Below are 13,482 nucleotides of genomic sequence, written 5' to 3'. Positions count from 1 at the left end.
TGAGGCCCACTGAATATCTGAGCGCTATGTCACAGGCTCGATGGCACAGCTGTGACAAAAGTGACTAGAGGATAAGTGAGATTTTGAATTTCTGCACACACTAGTGGACAATGGACACTTTTGGATTGTGTGAGGCCCTCTGAATATCTGAGCGCTATGTCACAGGCTCGATGGCACAGCTGTGACAAAAGTGACTAGAGGATAAGTGAGATTTTGAATTTCTGCCCACACTAGTGGACACTGGACACTTTTGGATTGTGTGAGGCCCACTGAATATCTGAGCGCTATGTTACAGGCTCGATGGCACAGCTGTGACAAAAGTGACTAGAGGATAAGTGAGATTTTGAATTTCTGCACACACTAGTGGACACTGGACACTTTTGGATTGTGTGAGGCCCACTGAATATCTGAGCGCTATGTCACAGGCTCGATGGCACAGCTGTGACAAAAGTGACTAGAGGATAAGGGAGATTTTGAATTTCTGCAGACACTTGTGGACACTGGACACTCTTGGATTGTGTGAGGCCCACTGAATATCTGAGCGCTATGTCACAGGCTCGATGGCACAGCTGTGACAAAAGTGACTAGAGGATAAGGGAGATTTTGAATTTCTGCAGACACTTGTGGACACTGGACACTCTTGGATTATGTGAGGCCCACTGAATATCTGAGCGCTATGTCACAGGCTCGATGGCACAGCTGTGACAAAAGTGACTAGAGGATAAGGGAGATTTTGAATTTCTGCATACACTTGTGGACACTGGACACTCTTGGATTGTGTGAGGCCCACTGAATATCTGAGCGCTATGTCACAGGCTCGATGGCACAGCTGTGACCAAAGTGACTAGAGGATAAGGGAGATTTTGAATTTCTGCAGACACTTGTGGACACTGGACACTCTTGGATTGTGTGAGGCCCACTGAATATCTGAGCGCTATGTCACAGGCTCGATGGCACAGCTGTGACAAAAGTGACTAGAGGATAAGTGAGATTTTGAATTTCTGCACACACTAGTGGACACTGGACACTTTTGGATTGTGTGAGGCCCACTGAATATCTGAGCGCTATGTCACAGGCTCGATGGCACAGCTGTGACAAAAGTGACTAGAGGATAAGTGAGATTTTGAATTTCTGCACACTAGTGGACACTGGACACTTTTGGATTGTGTGAGGCCCAATGAATATCTGAGCGCTATGTTACAGGCTCGATGGCACAGCTGTGACAAAAGTGACTAGAGGATAAGTGAGATTTTGAATTTCTGCACACACTAGTGGACACTGGACACTTTTGGATTGCGTGAGGCCCACTGAATATCTGAGCGCTATGTCACAGGCTCGATGGCACAGCTGTGACAAAAGTGACTAGAGGATAAGGGAGATTTTGAATTTCTGCAGACACTTGTGGACACTGGACACTCTTGGATTGTGTGAGGCCCACTGAATATCTGAGCGCTATGTCACAGGCTCGATGGCACAGCTGTGACAAAAGTGACTAGAGGATAAGGAAGATTTTGAATTTCTGCAGACACTTGTGGACACTGGACACTCTTGGATTGTGTGAGGCACACTGAATATCTGAGCGCTATGTCACAGGCTCGATGGCACAGCTGTGACCAAAGTGACTAGAGGATAAGGGAGATTTTGAATTTCTGCAGACACTTGTGGACACTGGACACTTTTGGATTGTGTGAGGCCCACTGAATATGACAGCGCTATGTCACAGGCAGAAATTGGCTAGTGTATGTAGAATTGGGCAGAATAGGAATCTCCCTAGAGTGCAGGTCTGTAAGAACGGAACATGTCCTCGACTTATTCTCACAGAGTGACACAGATAGCTTCACTGTGGCTGTGATAACAGCCGTTACACGGTACTGTGTGAGGAGCGTACACCGCTGTATGGTGTGAAAAAATGCACGCTCAGTACCTCAGCAGGACAAAAAAAAAATTGGGATTGCTTTTAAAAAAGCAATTTGCAGCTCAGTACCTCAGCAGGACAAAAAAAAAATTGGGATTGCTTTTAAAAAAGCAGTTTGCAGAGCAGTGGGTAAACAGCAATGCAGCTGTCAGGAAGCCTTAGAAGGCAGGCCAACAACCAACACCACTGATACACCACAATATAGCCTCCCGTTGCACTGCACACACAGTGACTGGTGTGTTGTACAGGCACAATCGCTAGCAGCAGAAGCAGTTTTTTTTTCTTCTTCCCTGCCTAACGCTCTCCCTACAGAATCAGCAGCAACCTCTCCCTATGCTAAGATCGGCAGAAGTAAGATGGCGGTCGGCGTGCACGCCCTTTTATACCCCCTGTGACGCCCACCAAAGCAAGCCAATCACTTGCATGCCCTTCTGAAAGATGGTGGTGACCCATGCCTATGTCATCACGTTGCCCACAGTGTCCGTGGATCCTGATTGGCTGAAAAAGAGCGCAAAACAAACTTTTGAAACGCGACTTTGGCGTGTAAGTCGCCGACCTCGTGGCCGACCTCATCCTAGGGTCGGGTTTCGTTTCAGGAAACCCGACTTTGCCAAAAGTCGGCGACTTTTGAAATTTTTCGACCCGTTTCACTCAACTCTACTCAACATAATTGTGAACACCACAATATAAAAAATATTGGATTCAATATTTAATTTATTAAAACGGCCACCAGCGCATTTTTTCTCCTCTTTTCATTTCATATTCATTTCTTCATCATTCTCCTGCTTGTATTTTCAGTGGAATGAAACGTAATATAAATTTATAAATTTCTCCGACGGCATTCTCCCACATAAACACCAAAAAGTACCGGATAATAAATCCTAAAAAGACTAAATGTGAAAACCACAATTAATAATAAATAATAAAATAATAAATAATAAAATAATAAAAATAATATAATAAAAAAATAAAATAACATTATGAAACAATTAGAGCACAAAGAACGACAAGGTGAAACAAGGGTCCTCATAAAAATGGAGCAAAACTCAGTTTTCATTTAACTCCTTAGGGGTCATTGAGTCCAGTTCCACAATCCATTTACACTCGGTTTGCTCTAAAAGGCGCTTGATGTTACCACCCCTACTACCACAATGCACTTGGTTGATACCAATGACCTTTAATCCCATAGGATCACTGTTATGCATCATGCGAAAATGCCAAGGGAGGGTTTTGAGGGTATCTACATCCTCAACTTTGTGGGCATTTGAAATATCCCTTGCATGTTCCCTTACACGAATGCTGAGCTGATGTGAAGTCAACCCCACATATATCTTGGAACAGGGACATGTGGCCAGATATACAACATGTGTACTACTACAGCTAAGATGATGTTGAATCGAGAATGATTTTATACCATTTGAACTCTTGAATTGAGTCCCCCTGATCAAGTTCTTGTAAGTGCAAGCCAAACAGTCCCCACAAGGGAAACAACCACATGTAGTTTGTCTGTTATTAGGATTCAGCATATTCACAGATTTTGCCACATAGTGGCTCTTGACTAGTATATCTTTTAAACTTTTACCACGCCTAGCCACAAATTGTGGTTTATCAGAGATATTGCGGGCCAAAATAGAATCTGTTAGAAGTACCGACCAATGCTTGTTAATAATATCTTGCATTTGCCTCCAATAACAATTATGGGTAGATATATATCTTACATTTGAATCCTGATCTTTTATCTTCTTCTTCTCCTCACCCTTAAATAACAATTTTGGTCGTTCCATTTTTTTGGCCCTCAAATATCCATTTTTTATACAACGATTGCTGTACCTTTCTTTAAGATCTGTTGACTGCACTTCGAACTTATGATCAGTGGAGCAGATCCGCTTCATCCTAAGAAACTGACCAACTGGGATGGCTTTCAACGTATGTGATACATGTGAGGAGGTAGCATGTAGTAAAGATTTCACGGAGGTTTCTTTCCTAAACACATCCATATGTATCCTCCCACCTTCCTCCACTTCTAGTAAAATGTCCAAAAATTCAATTTTGCGTTGATGGGCCTTATAAGTAAGTTTAATATTATAAGGATTGCAATTGAGTTGCGCCACAAATTCAGCAATATCCAATTCATTCCCCTGCCATATTAAGAATATGTCATCAATATACCTATGCCAACACTGCACCCGGTCTATGTGAAAGATCCCCTCCATATGAAAGAGCGACCTCTCCCAGAGACCGAGAAACAGGTTGGCATAGGCTGGGGCACAAGCGGCCCCCATGGCAGTCCCACGTGTCTGCAGATAATACCTATCATTAAAAATGAATATATATTGTGTGTCAACACAAATTGAAAAAGATCAACAACAAAATCACACAATTCACCATCCCAGTTGCTATTCCTTAGGAAGAAGCGGACCGCCTCAATACCATCCTCATGAGAAATACACGTGTACAATGATTCAACATCAGCTGTTACTAGCCACATGTCCTGTTCCAAGATATCTCCCTCCATTTTGGTCAATATATCAGTGGTATCATGTACATATGATGGTAGTATTTCAACCATTGATTTTAAATAAAAGTCAACAAATTTACATGCAGGATCACATAGACTATCTATTCCAGAGAAAATTGGCCTTCCGGGAGGATTTGCAGAGTCCTTGTGTATTTTTGGTAATAAGTATAGGGTTGGAATTTTTGGAAATTCCACCCTTAACCCATCAAATACCTTCTTATTTATAAGCCAGCATTAAACACCCTCTGCAAAATCCTATCAAGTTCACATTTATAAGAGGTTATGGGACAATGAGACAGTTGAGTGTATGTGTCCTTACAACTCAGCTGCTTAAAAGCCTCTTTCTCATATTTAATGGTAGGCCAGATCACAACATCCCCCCCCTTGTCTGCTGTTTTTATAACAATATCCTCCATATTTCTCAATTCATTCAAAGCCTGGAGTTGAGATCTTGATAAATTATCATTAGTTATGTATTTCGGGATTTTTTTTAAATCCTCCAATACTAGTTTTGTAAAAATCTCAACCTGTGAACATAAAGACAAGGGGGGAAAAGTCTGTGATCGTGGCATAACAGATCTAGGGAATTTACCTTGTATATCTGTTTCTTGCTCTCTAAGCAAATCCTCCAAGATGGTCAATGTCTCTTGTTCAGCTATGGTCATCATTCCATGTTCCTGTCCATTTTTCTTATCATGTAATTTTTTGAGGATTAATTTACGCGAAAAAAGGTATAAATCTTTCATAGCTGAAAAATAATTAAATCCATTGTTAGGCACAAAAGTTAGCCCCAAAGACAATACTTGAAGCTGTGCATCAGATAGTCTATGACTAGACAAATTGATTACCTCAAGTGTTCCAGACTTCTTTTTCTTATTATCATCTGATTGATATGGTACAGAGATTTTCCATTTGCCAGAAAAACGTCCTCTTGTAAATTCATAATGTCTCTGACAAAAACCTCTCCCTTTATTCTGGGAATGGTTACCTCTCTGGGGGGTATTATTATCCATCTCCTCTACTGATGTCATAGATGAATTTTACTCAGAACGAGCTCTAGATGTAGAGTTCAAATGGTATAAAATCATTCTCGATTCAACATCATCTTAGCTGTAGTAGTACACATGTTGTATATCTGGCCACATGACCCTGTTCCAAGATATATGTGGGGTTGACTTCACGTCAGCTCCGCATTCGTGTAACGGAACATGCAAGGGATATTTCAAATGCCCACAAAGTTGAGGATGTATGTACCCTCAAAACCGTCCCTAAGCATTTTCGCATGATGCATAACAGTGATCCTATGGGATTAAAGGTCATTGGTATCGACCAAGTGCATTGTGGTAGTAGGGGTGGTAACATCAAGTGCCTTTTAGCGCAAACCGAGTGTAAATGGATTGTGGAACTGGACTCAATGACCCCTATGGGGTTAAATAAAAAACTGAGTTTTGCTCCATTTTTATGAGGACACTTGTTTCACCTTGTCGTTCTTTGTGCTCTAATTGTTTCATAATGTGATTTTATTTTTTAATTATATTATTTTTATTATTTTTTTATTTATTATTAATTGTGGTTTTCACATTTAGTCTTTTTAGGATTTATTATCCGGTACTTTTTGGTGTTTATGTGGTAGAATGCCGTCGGAGAAAATTATAAATTTATATTACGTTTCATTCCACTGAAGATAAAAGCAGGAGAATGATGAAGAAATTAATATGAAATGAAAAGAGGAGAAAAAATGCGCTGGTGGCCGTTTTAATAAATAAAATATTAAATCCAATATTTTTTATATTGTGGTGTTCACAATTATATTGAGTATTGCACTATCATTATTTTTCTGATCGTATATTATATACATAACATTTTGTACACTTATTATATATCATATATTATTATATATTCACTTTGTGGCACTTTAGCACTTATATATTAATTCAGTGTTATTATATTTATATTGTTTATATACGACCGTAAATATATTATACGGCATATAATACATGCATCACATGTTTCAGCTGATGGATAATTATATTCGTGTATATCACCTTATTATTGTCACTTTGCACTTTTTTGCACATATTTTAATAAGGATTTGAATAATTGTGGATAATTGACCACCAGTGCATTTATTTATTTTTAATTTTATGTGGTCATGTGATAGTTTGCAAATATATTGCATGGAAATTAGGCCAATAGTTAGTTTTATATAAAATATTGCGGTATGTGTGGATATATTAGATGACAGCTTCATTGAATCTTTCTGCTTGTGACGTAGTTGTTTTCCGATGCATGCGTACTGAGTAGTGTTGAGCGATACCACCCGATATTGAAAAATATTGGATCGGATTGGATTGGCCGATATCAAAAAATTATCGGGTATCGCCGATTCCGATCTCAGAAGTCCCATTCAAGTCAATGGAACAGAAATATCGGAATTAAAAAAATCCCTTTCTTTCGATGTAGTTTAATTCTACATGAAGAAAAACAACTAAGAATAATGTAGAATGTAATGGGGGAGGTGGAGGAGACATTAAAGGCATAGAGGTTTAGCCCAATCAAATGGAATAGCAGGAATAATTTTTTTTTTTAAAGACGTTCGGAGTTACAAAGATATTGACTATGTTAACCTTTTGTATATTTTGTTAGATATGTATGTTTCACTACTTCCATGCTCTTCACCTTCTTTTTTACTTCTCCAACACTTTCTCCTTCATCATCCTCAGCAGCAGCATCATTTTCATCAACTTATTCTTCACCTTTTTCATCTTCTTCTTCTTCTTCTTTTTCTTCTTCTTCACCTTTTTCATCTTCTTCTTCTTCTTCACCTATTTCATCTTCTTCTTCTTCTTCTTCTTCTTCACCTTTTTCATCTTCTTCTTCTTCACCTTTTTCATCTTCTTCTTCTTCACCTTCTTCTTCACCTTCTTCTTCACCTTCTTCTTCACCTTCTTCTTCTTCTTCTTCTTCTTCACCTTCTTCTTCTTCTTCACCTTCTTCTTCTTCACCTTCTTCTTCACCTTCTTCTTCTTCTTCTTCTTCTTCACCTTTTTCATCTTCTTCTTCTTCACCTTTTTCATCTTCTTCTTCTTCTTCACCTTCTTCTTCTTCTTCACCTTCTTCTTCTTCACCTTCTTCTTCACCTTCTTCTTCTTCACCTTCTTCTTCTTCTTCACCTTCTTCTTCTTCACCTTCTTCTTCTTCTTCTTCACCTTCTTCTTCACCTTCTTCTTCTTCACCTTCTTCTTCTTCTTCACCTTCTTCTTCTTCACCTTCTTCTTCTTCTTCTTCTTCTTCTCCTTCTTCCTATTATTCTTTTTTTTTACATTCTTCATCTTCTTCCTATTAATCATTTTTTGTACATTCTACATATTCTTCTTATTCATCTTCTTCCTATTCTTCTTCTTCATCATATTCTTATTTGTGACAGGCATTCCTGTAGTTGATATCTAATCTATAAAAGTTTGAAGATTACACCTTCCGTTCTGCCTGTCACAAAAGATTTACAACAGGATTTGTTGTTCAGTTTGGCCTGCAGCAGCATTTTCCAGGGGCACCACGAGGAGGAACGGACTCACCCCCATACACTGCTTAGTCTTCTTCTGCTTATAATTTAGATAATATCTTTTGCTCTGATTTTTAGTCTTATGCTTAATGGTCTTCTGCTTTTGGTCCTTCTGCTTTTTGTTCTTCTGCTTCTTGGTCTTCTGTCTCTTGTTGTTCTGCATCTTGGTGGTTGTCTTCATGCTCTTTGTCCTCTTGGTCATCTTCTTCAGGGTCATCTTTTTGGTCTTCTTCGGTGTGGTCTTCAGGGTCGTCGTCTTCAGGGTCGTCATCAGGGAGATCCAGAGTGAGAACCAAAAACCATTTCCACAAGCGTGAACTTTGAAAAGTAGCAGAAGGTACAAGAAGGCTGAGGAACTACCGAGAACCAGCTGATGGTACTGGAGCCAGGATGGGCAGCAGAAGGAACAAGAGCCAATGGCACAACCGTGGACCAGCTGACGGTGCTGGAACACGGTTACTAAGCAGGAGGTACCTGTGCTATAAAGCACTACTAAGGACCAGCAGATGTTGCTGGAACTCGGATACAGAGAAGGAGGCACCTAGGCCAAGGGCACTGCCGAGAACCAGCTGACGGTACTGGAACCCGGATGGGTAGCAGAAGGAACAAGAGCAAATGGAACTAGCGAGGACCAGCTGACGGTGCTGGAACCTGGAGGGGCAGTAGAAGGAACAAGAGCCAATGGCACAACCGTGGACCAGCTGACGGTGCTGGAACACGGTTACTAAGCAGGAGGTACCTGTGCTACAAAGCACTACCAAGGACCAGCAGACGTTGCTGGAACTCGGATACCGAGAAGGAGGCACCTAGGCCAAAGACAATGCCGAGAACCAGCTGACGGTACTGGAACCCGGATGGCTAGCAGAAGCTACCCCTGAAAAACAACGTTGCAAGGCCACGAGCCGGCCGCAGTTATAGAAACCCCCAGTCCTACAGGGGGTGCTTGTCCTATTGGCACTACAGAACCAGCCTTTATTACCAGAACCCGCAGCCCACATAGGAAGCACCTAAACTGCAGGCACCATAGACTCGGCTAACCCGACCTCAACACGACTGGACAACATTTTGGTGGCAAAGTGACGTGGACAATCCCCGGAAACAGCAGGCGTGCTGGAACCAGGCTGGGCAGGAGGGAGTACCCGTGCCAAAGACACTTCTGAGCAGCAACTGGCGATGTTGGAGCCCAGGGTCAATCATGCAGCAGGCTGAGGCGTACTTGGAGCGAGTAGTAAATAAGATGTAGTGTGATTTTGGAGGCAGCAGGAGACTTTGCCATCCACACAGCAGGGGATCAGCTGGCGTTACTGAACCCCACACTGGAGCATGTGTTTTTCTCTGCAGATGGCACTTCCGAGCAGCAACTGGCTGTGTTGAAGCCCAGGATCAATCATGGAGCAGGCTGAGGCCTACTTGAAGCAAGTTTTATATTGGTTGTACACTACTACTGATTGTAATTGTGCTCCACTTAGTACTCTGGCTCTACTGTCTCTAGTTTTTCCCTTGGCCTCCAACCCCGCCAGTTGCTGCTCTGAAGTGGTGTCTGCACAATCCACACTTGTTCCTGGGTTACAGGGGCTCAGTCACGTCAGTTGATCCCCTGATGTGTATCCGGCAAGGTCTCCTGCTCTGTCCACATTCCCACTACTAGTAATGGGAATGTGGACAGAGCAGGAGACATTGCCAGACACACATCTGGGGATCAACTGACGTGACTGAGCCTCAGTAACACAGGAACAAGTGTGGATTGTGCAGACGCCACTTCAGAGCAGCAACTGGCGGGGTTGGAGGCCAGTGGAAATACTAGAGACAGTGGAGCCAGAGGCCTAAGTGGAGCACAGTTAAAAATCAGTAGTAGTGTGACTGTGGCGGCAGCAGGAAACTTTGCCATCCACACAGCAGGGGAGCAGCTGGCGTTACTGAACCCCACTGACACAGGAGCTAGTGTTTCTTTCTGTGCGGATGGCACTTCCAAGCACCAACTGGCTGTGTTGAAGCCCAGGATCAATCATGGAGCAGGCTGAGGCCAACTTGGAGCGAGTAGAAAATAAGATGTAGTGTGATTTTGGAGGCAGCAGGAGACTTTGTCGTCCACACAGCAGGGGAGCAGCTGGCGTTACTGAACCCCACTAACACAGGAGCTAGTGTGTTTTTCTCTGTGAAGACGGCACTTCTGAACACCAACTGGCGTTGTTGGAGCCCAGGATCAAGCATGGAGCAGGCTGAGGCCTGATGGTTTTTGAATGTGGAGGCAGCAGGAGACTTTGTCGTCCACACAGCAGGGGAACAGCAGACGTTACTGAACCCCACTAACACAGGAGCTAGTGTTTTTCTCTGTGAAGACAGCAATTCTGAACACCAACTGGCATTGTTGGAGCCCAGGATCAAGCATGGAGCAGGCAGAGGCCTGATGGTTTTTGAATGTGGAGGCAGCAGGAGACTTTGTCGTCCACACAGCAGGGGAACAGCTGACGTTACTGAACCCCACTAACACAGGAGCTAGTGTGTTTTTCTCTGTGAAGACAGCACTTCTGAACACCAACTGGCGTTGTTGGAGCCCAGGATCAAGCATGGAGCAGGCTGAGGCCTGATGGTTTTTGAATGTGGAGGCAGCAGGAGACTTTGTCGTCCACACAGCAGGGGAACAGCAGACATTACTGAACCCCACTAACACAGGAGCTAGTGTGTTTTTCTCTGTGAAGACGGCACTTCTGAACACCAACTGGCATTGTTGGAGCCCAGGATCAAGCATGGAGCAGGCTGAGGCCTGATGGTTTTTGAATGTGGAGGCAGCAGGAGACTTTGTCTTCCACACAGCAGGGGAACAGCTGACGTTACTGAACCCAACTAACACAGGAGCTAGTGTTTTTCTCTGTGAAGACGGCACTTCTGAACACCAACTGGCATTGTTGGAGCCCAGGATCAAGCATGGAGCAGTCTGAGGCCTGATGGTTTTTGATTGTGGAGGCAGCAGGAGACTTTGTCGTCCACACAGCAGGGGAACAGCAGACGTTACTGAACCCCACTAACACAGGAGCTAGTGTTTTTCTCTGTGAAGACGGCACTTCTGAACACCAACTGGCGTTGTTGGAGCCCAGGATCAAGCAGGGAGCAGGCTGAGGCCTGATGGTTTTTGAATGTGGAGGCAGCAGGAGACTTTGTCGTCCACACAGCAGGGGAACAGCTGACGCTACTGAACCCCACTAACACAGGAGCTCGTGTTTTTCTCTGTGAAAACGGCACTTCTGAACACCAACTGGTGTTGTTGGAGCCCAGGATCAAGCATGGAGCAGGCAGAGGCCTGATGGTTTTTGAATGTGGAGGCAGCAGGAGACTTTGTCGTCCACACAGCAGGGGAACAGCTGACGTTACTGAACCCCACTAACACAGGAGCTAGTGTGTTTTTCTCTGTGAAGACGGCACTTCTGAACACCAACTGGCGCAGTTGGAGCCCAGGATCAAGCATGGAGAAGGCTGAGGCCTGATGGTTTTTGAATGTGGAGGCAGCAGGAGACTTTGTCGTCCACACAGCAGGGGAACAGCAGACGTTATTGAACCCCACTAACACAGGAGCTAGTGTTTTTCTCTGTGAAGACAGCACTTCTGAACACCAACTGGCATTGTTGGAGCCCAGGATCAAGCATGGAGCAGGCAGAGGCCTGATGGTTTTTGAATGTGGAGGCAGCAGGAGACTTTGTCGTCCACACAGCAGGGGAACAGCTGACGTTACTGAACCCCACTAACACAGGAGCTAGTGTGTTTTTCTCTGTGAAGACGGCACTTCTGAACACCAACTGGCGCTGTTGGAGCCCAGGATCAAGCATGGAGAAGGCTGAGGCCTGATGGTTTTTGAATGTGGAGGCAGCAGGAGATTTTGTCGTCCACACAGCAGGGGAACAGCAGACGTTACTGAACCCCACTAACACAGGAGCTAGTGTTTTTCTCTGTGAAGACAGCACTTCTGAACACCAACTGGCGTTGTTGGAGCCCAGGATCAAGCATGGAGCAGGCTGAGGCCTGATGGTTTTTGAATGTGGAGGCAGCAGGAGATTTTGTCGTCCACACAGCAGGGGAACAGCAGACGTTACTGAACCCCACTAACACAGGAGCTAGTTTTTTTCTCTGTGCGGACAGCACTTCCGAGCGACAACTGGCTGTGTTGAAGCCCAGGATCAATCTTGCAGCAGGCGGAGGCCAACTTGCAGCAAGTTTGATATAGGTTGTAGACTACTACTGATTGTAACCGTGCTCCACTATGGCCTCTGGCTCCACTGTCTCTAGTATTTCCCCTGGCCTCCAACCCCGCCAGTTGCTGCTCTGAAGTGGCGTCTGACCAATCCACACTTGTTCCTGTGTTACTGGGGCTCAGTCACGTCAGTTGATCCCCTGATGTGTGTCCGGCAAGGTCTCCTGCTCTGTCCACATTCCCACTTCTAGTAATGGGAATGTGGACAGAGCAGGAGACCTTGCCGGACACACATCAGGGGATCAACTGACGTGACTGAGCCCCAGAAAGACAGGAACAAGTGTGGATTGGGCAGGCGCCACTTCAGAGCAGCAACTGGCGGGGTTGGAGGCCAGGGGAAATACTAGAGACAGTGGAGCCAGAGGCCATAGTGGAGCACGGTTAAAAATCAGTAGTAGTTCGATTGTGGAGGGAGCAGGAGACTTTGCCGTCCACACAGCAGGGGAGCAGATTGCGTTACTGAACCCCACTAACACAGGAGCTAGCAATTTTCTCTGTGCAGACGGCACTTCTGAGCGACAACTGGCTGTGTTGAAGCCCAGGGATTACAGTTCAGGTAGTAGAAACATGAACACAACAGGAGACCTGGATACTGTTGCCAACCAATTATTTATTCTGGTAGAGGACAGGCAAATTCTGCCGAGATCCAGGCCTTGTTCATTTTCAGAAAAGTAAGCCGGTCAACGTTATCGGAGGATAGTCGCGTGCGACGGTCTGTTAGTACACCACCTGCGGCACTAAAGACACGTTCCGATAATACACTGGCAGCAGGGCAAGCCAGCACCTCCAATGCATACTGGCTAAGCTCTGGCCATGTATCCAGCTTTGAGACCCAAAACTTGAAGGGGGAAGAGCCATCTGGGAGTACACTGACAGGGCAAGACATGTAGTCTGTCACCATCTGACGGAAACGTTGCCTCCTGCTGACTGGAGCCGTCTGTGATGGTGTAGACATTTGAGGCGGACACAGAAAACTTTGCCACATTTGGGCCATAGTGGTCTTGCCTTGTGCTGAGGCGCTGCCTCTGCTCCCTCTTTGTGCCGAGCTTCCTCCACTGCCTCGACGCACAGAGCTGCTTTGTAAAGCACTAGCAGCACTGCTGTCGGGTGGAATGGAGAACATGATGGACTGCACCAGTGTGTCTTGGTACTCCCGCAGTTTACGCTCCCGGTTCAACGGTGATATGAGGCTTTGTAAGTTGTCCTGGTAGCGAGGATCTAGGAGGGTGTACACCCAATAATCA

General features: G+C 44.5%; 1 long non-coding RNA gene across 1 annotated transcript in view; it reads right to left on the bottom strand.

The window, feature by feature from the left end:
• Window positions 1-2,609: 2,609 nt before the first annotated feature.
• LOC141047591 (uncharacterized) overlaps window positions 2,610-13,482 on the bottom strand; it is a 92,606-nt gene continuing 81,733 nt past the window's right edge. The window contains exons 2-3 of the long non-coding RNA XR_012219838.1: window positions 5,026-5,181; window positions 2,610-2,805 (exon numbers count right to left, since the gene is read on the bottom strand). This is a non-coding gene — a long non-coding RNA (uncharacterized lncRNA). The remainder of the gene's footprint in view (window positions 2,806-5,025; window positions 5,182-13,482) is intronic.

The sequence above is a fragment of the Dendrobates tinctorius genome, unplaced genomic scaffold (genome assembly GCF_039654945.1).
Source record: "Dendrobates tinctorius isolate UK_male_01 unplaced genomic scaffold, ASM3965494v1 ptg000128l, whole genome shotgun sequence".
In the NCBI taxonomy this organism is placed as follows: Eukaryota; Metazoa; Chordata; class Amphibia; order Anura; family Dendrobatidae; genus Dendrobates; species Dendrobates tinctorius.
Note: the sequence above shows the minus strand (reverse complement) of the source record. Positions and strands in the feature narration are given on the sequence as shown.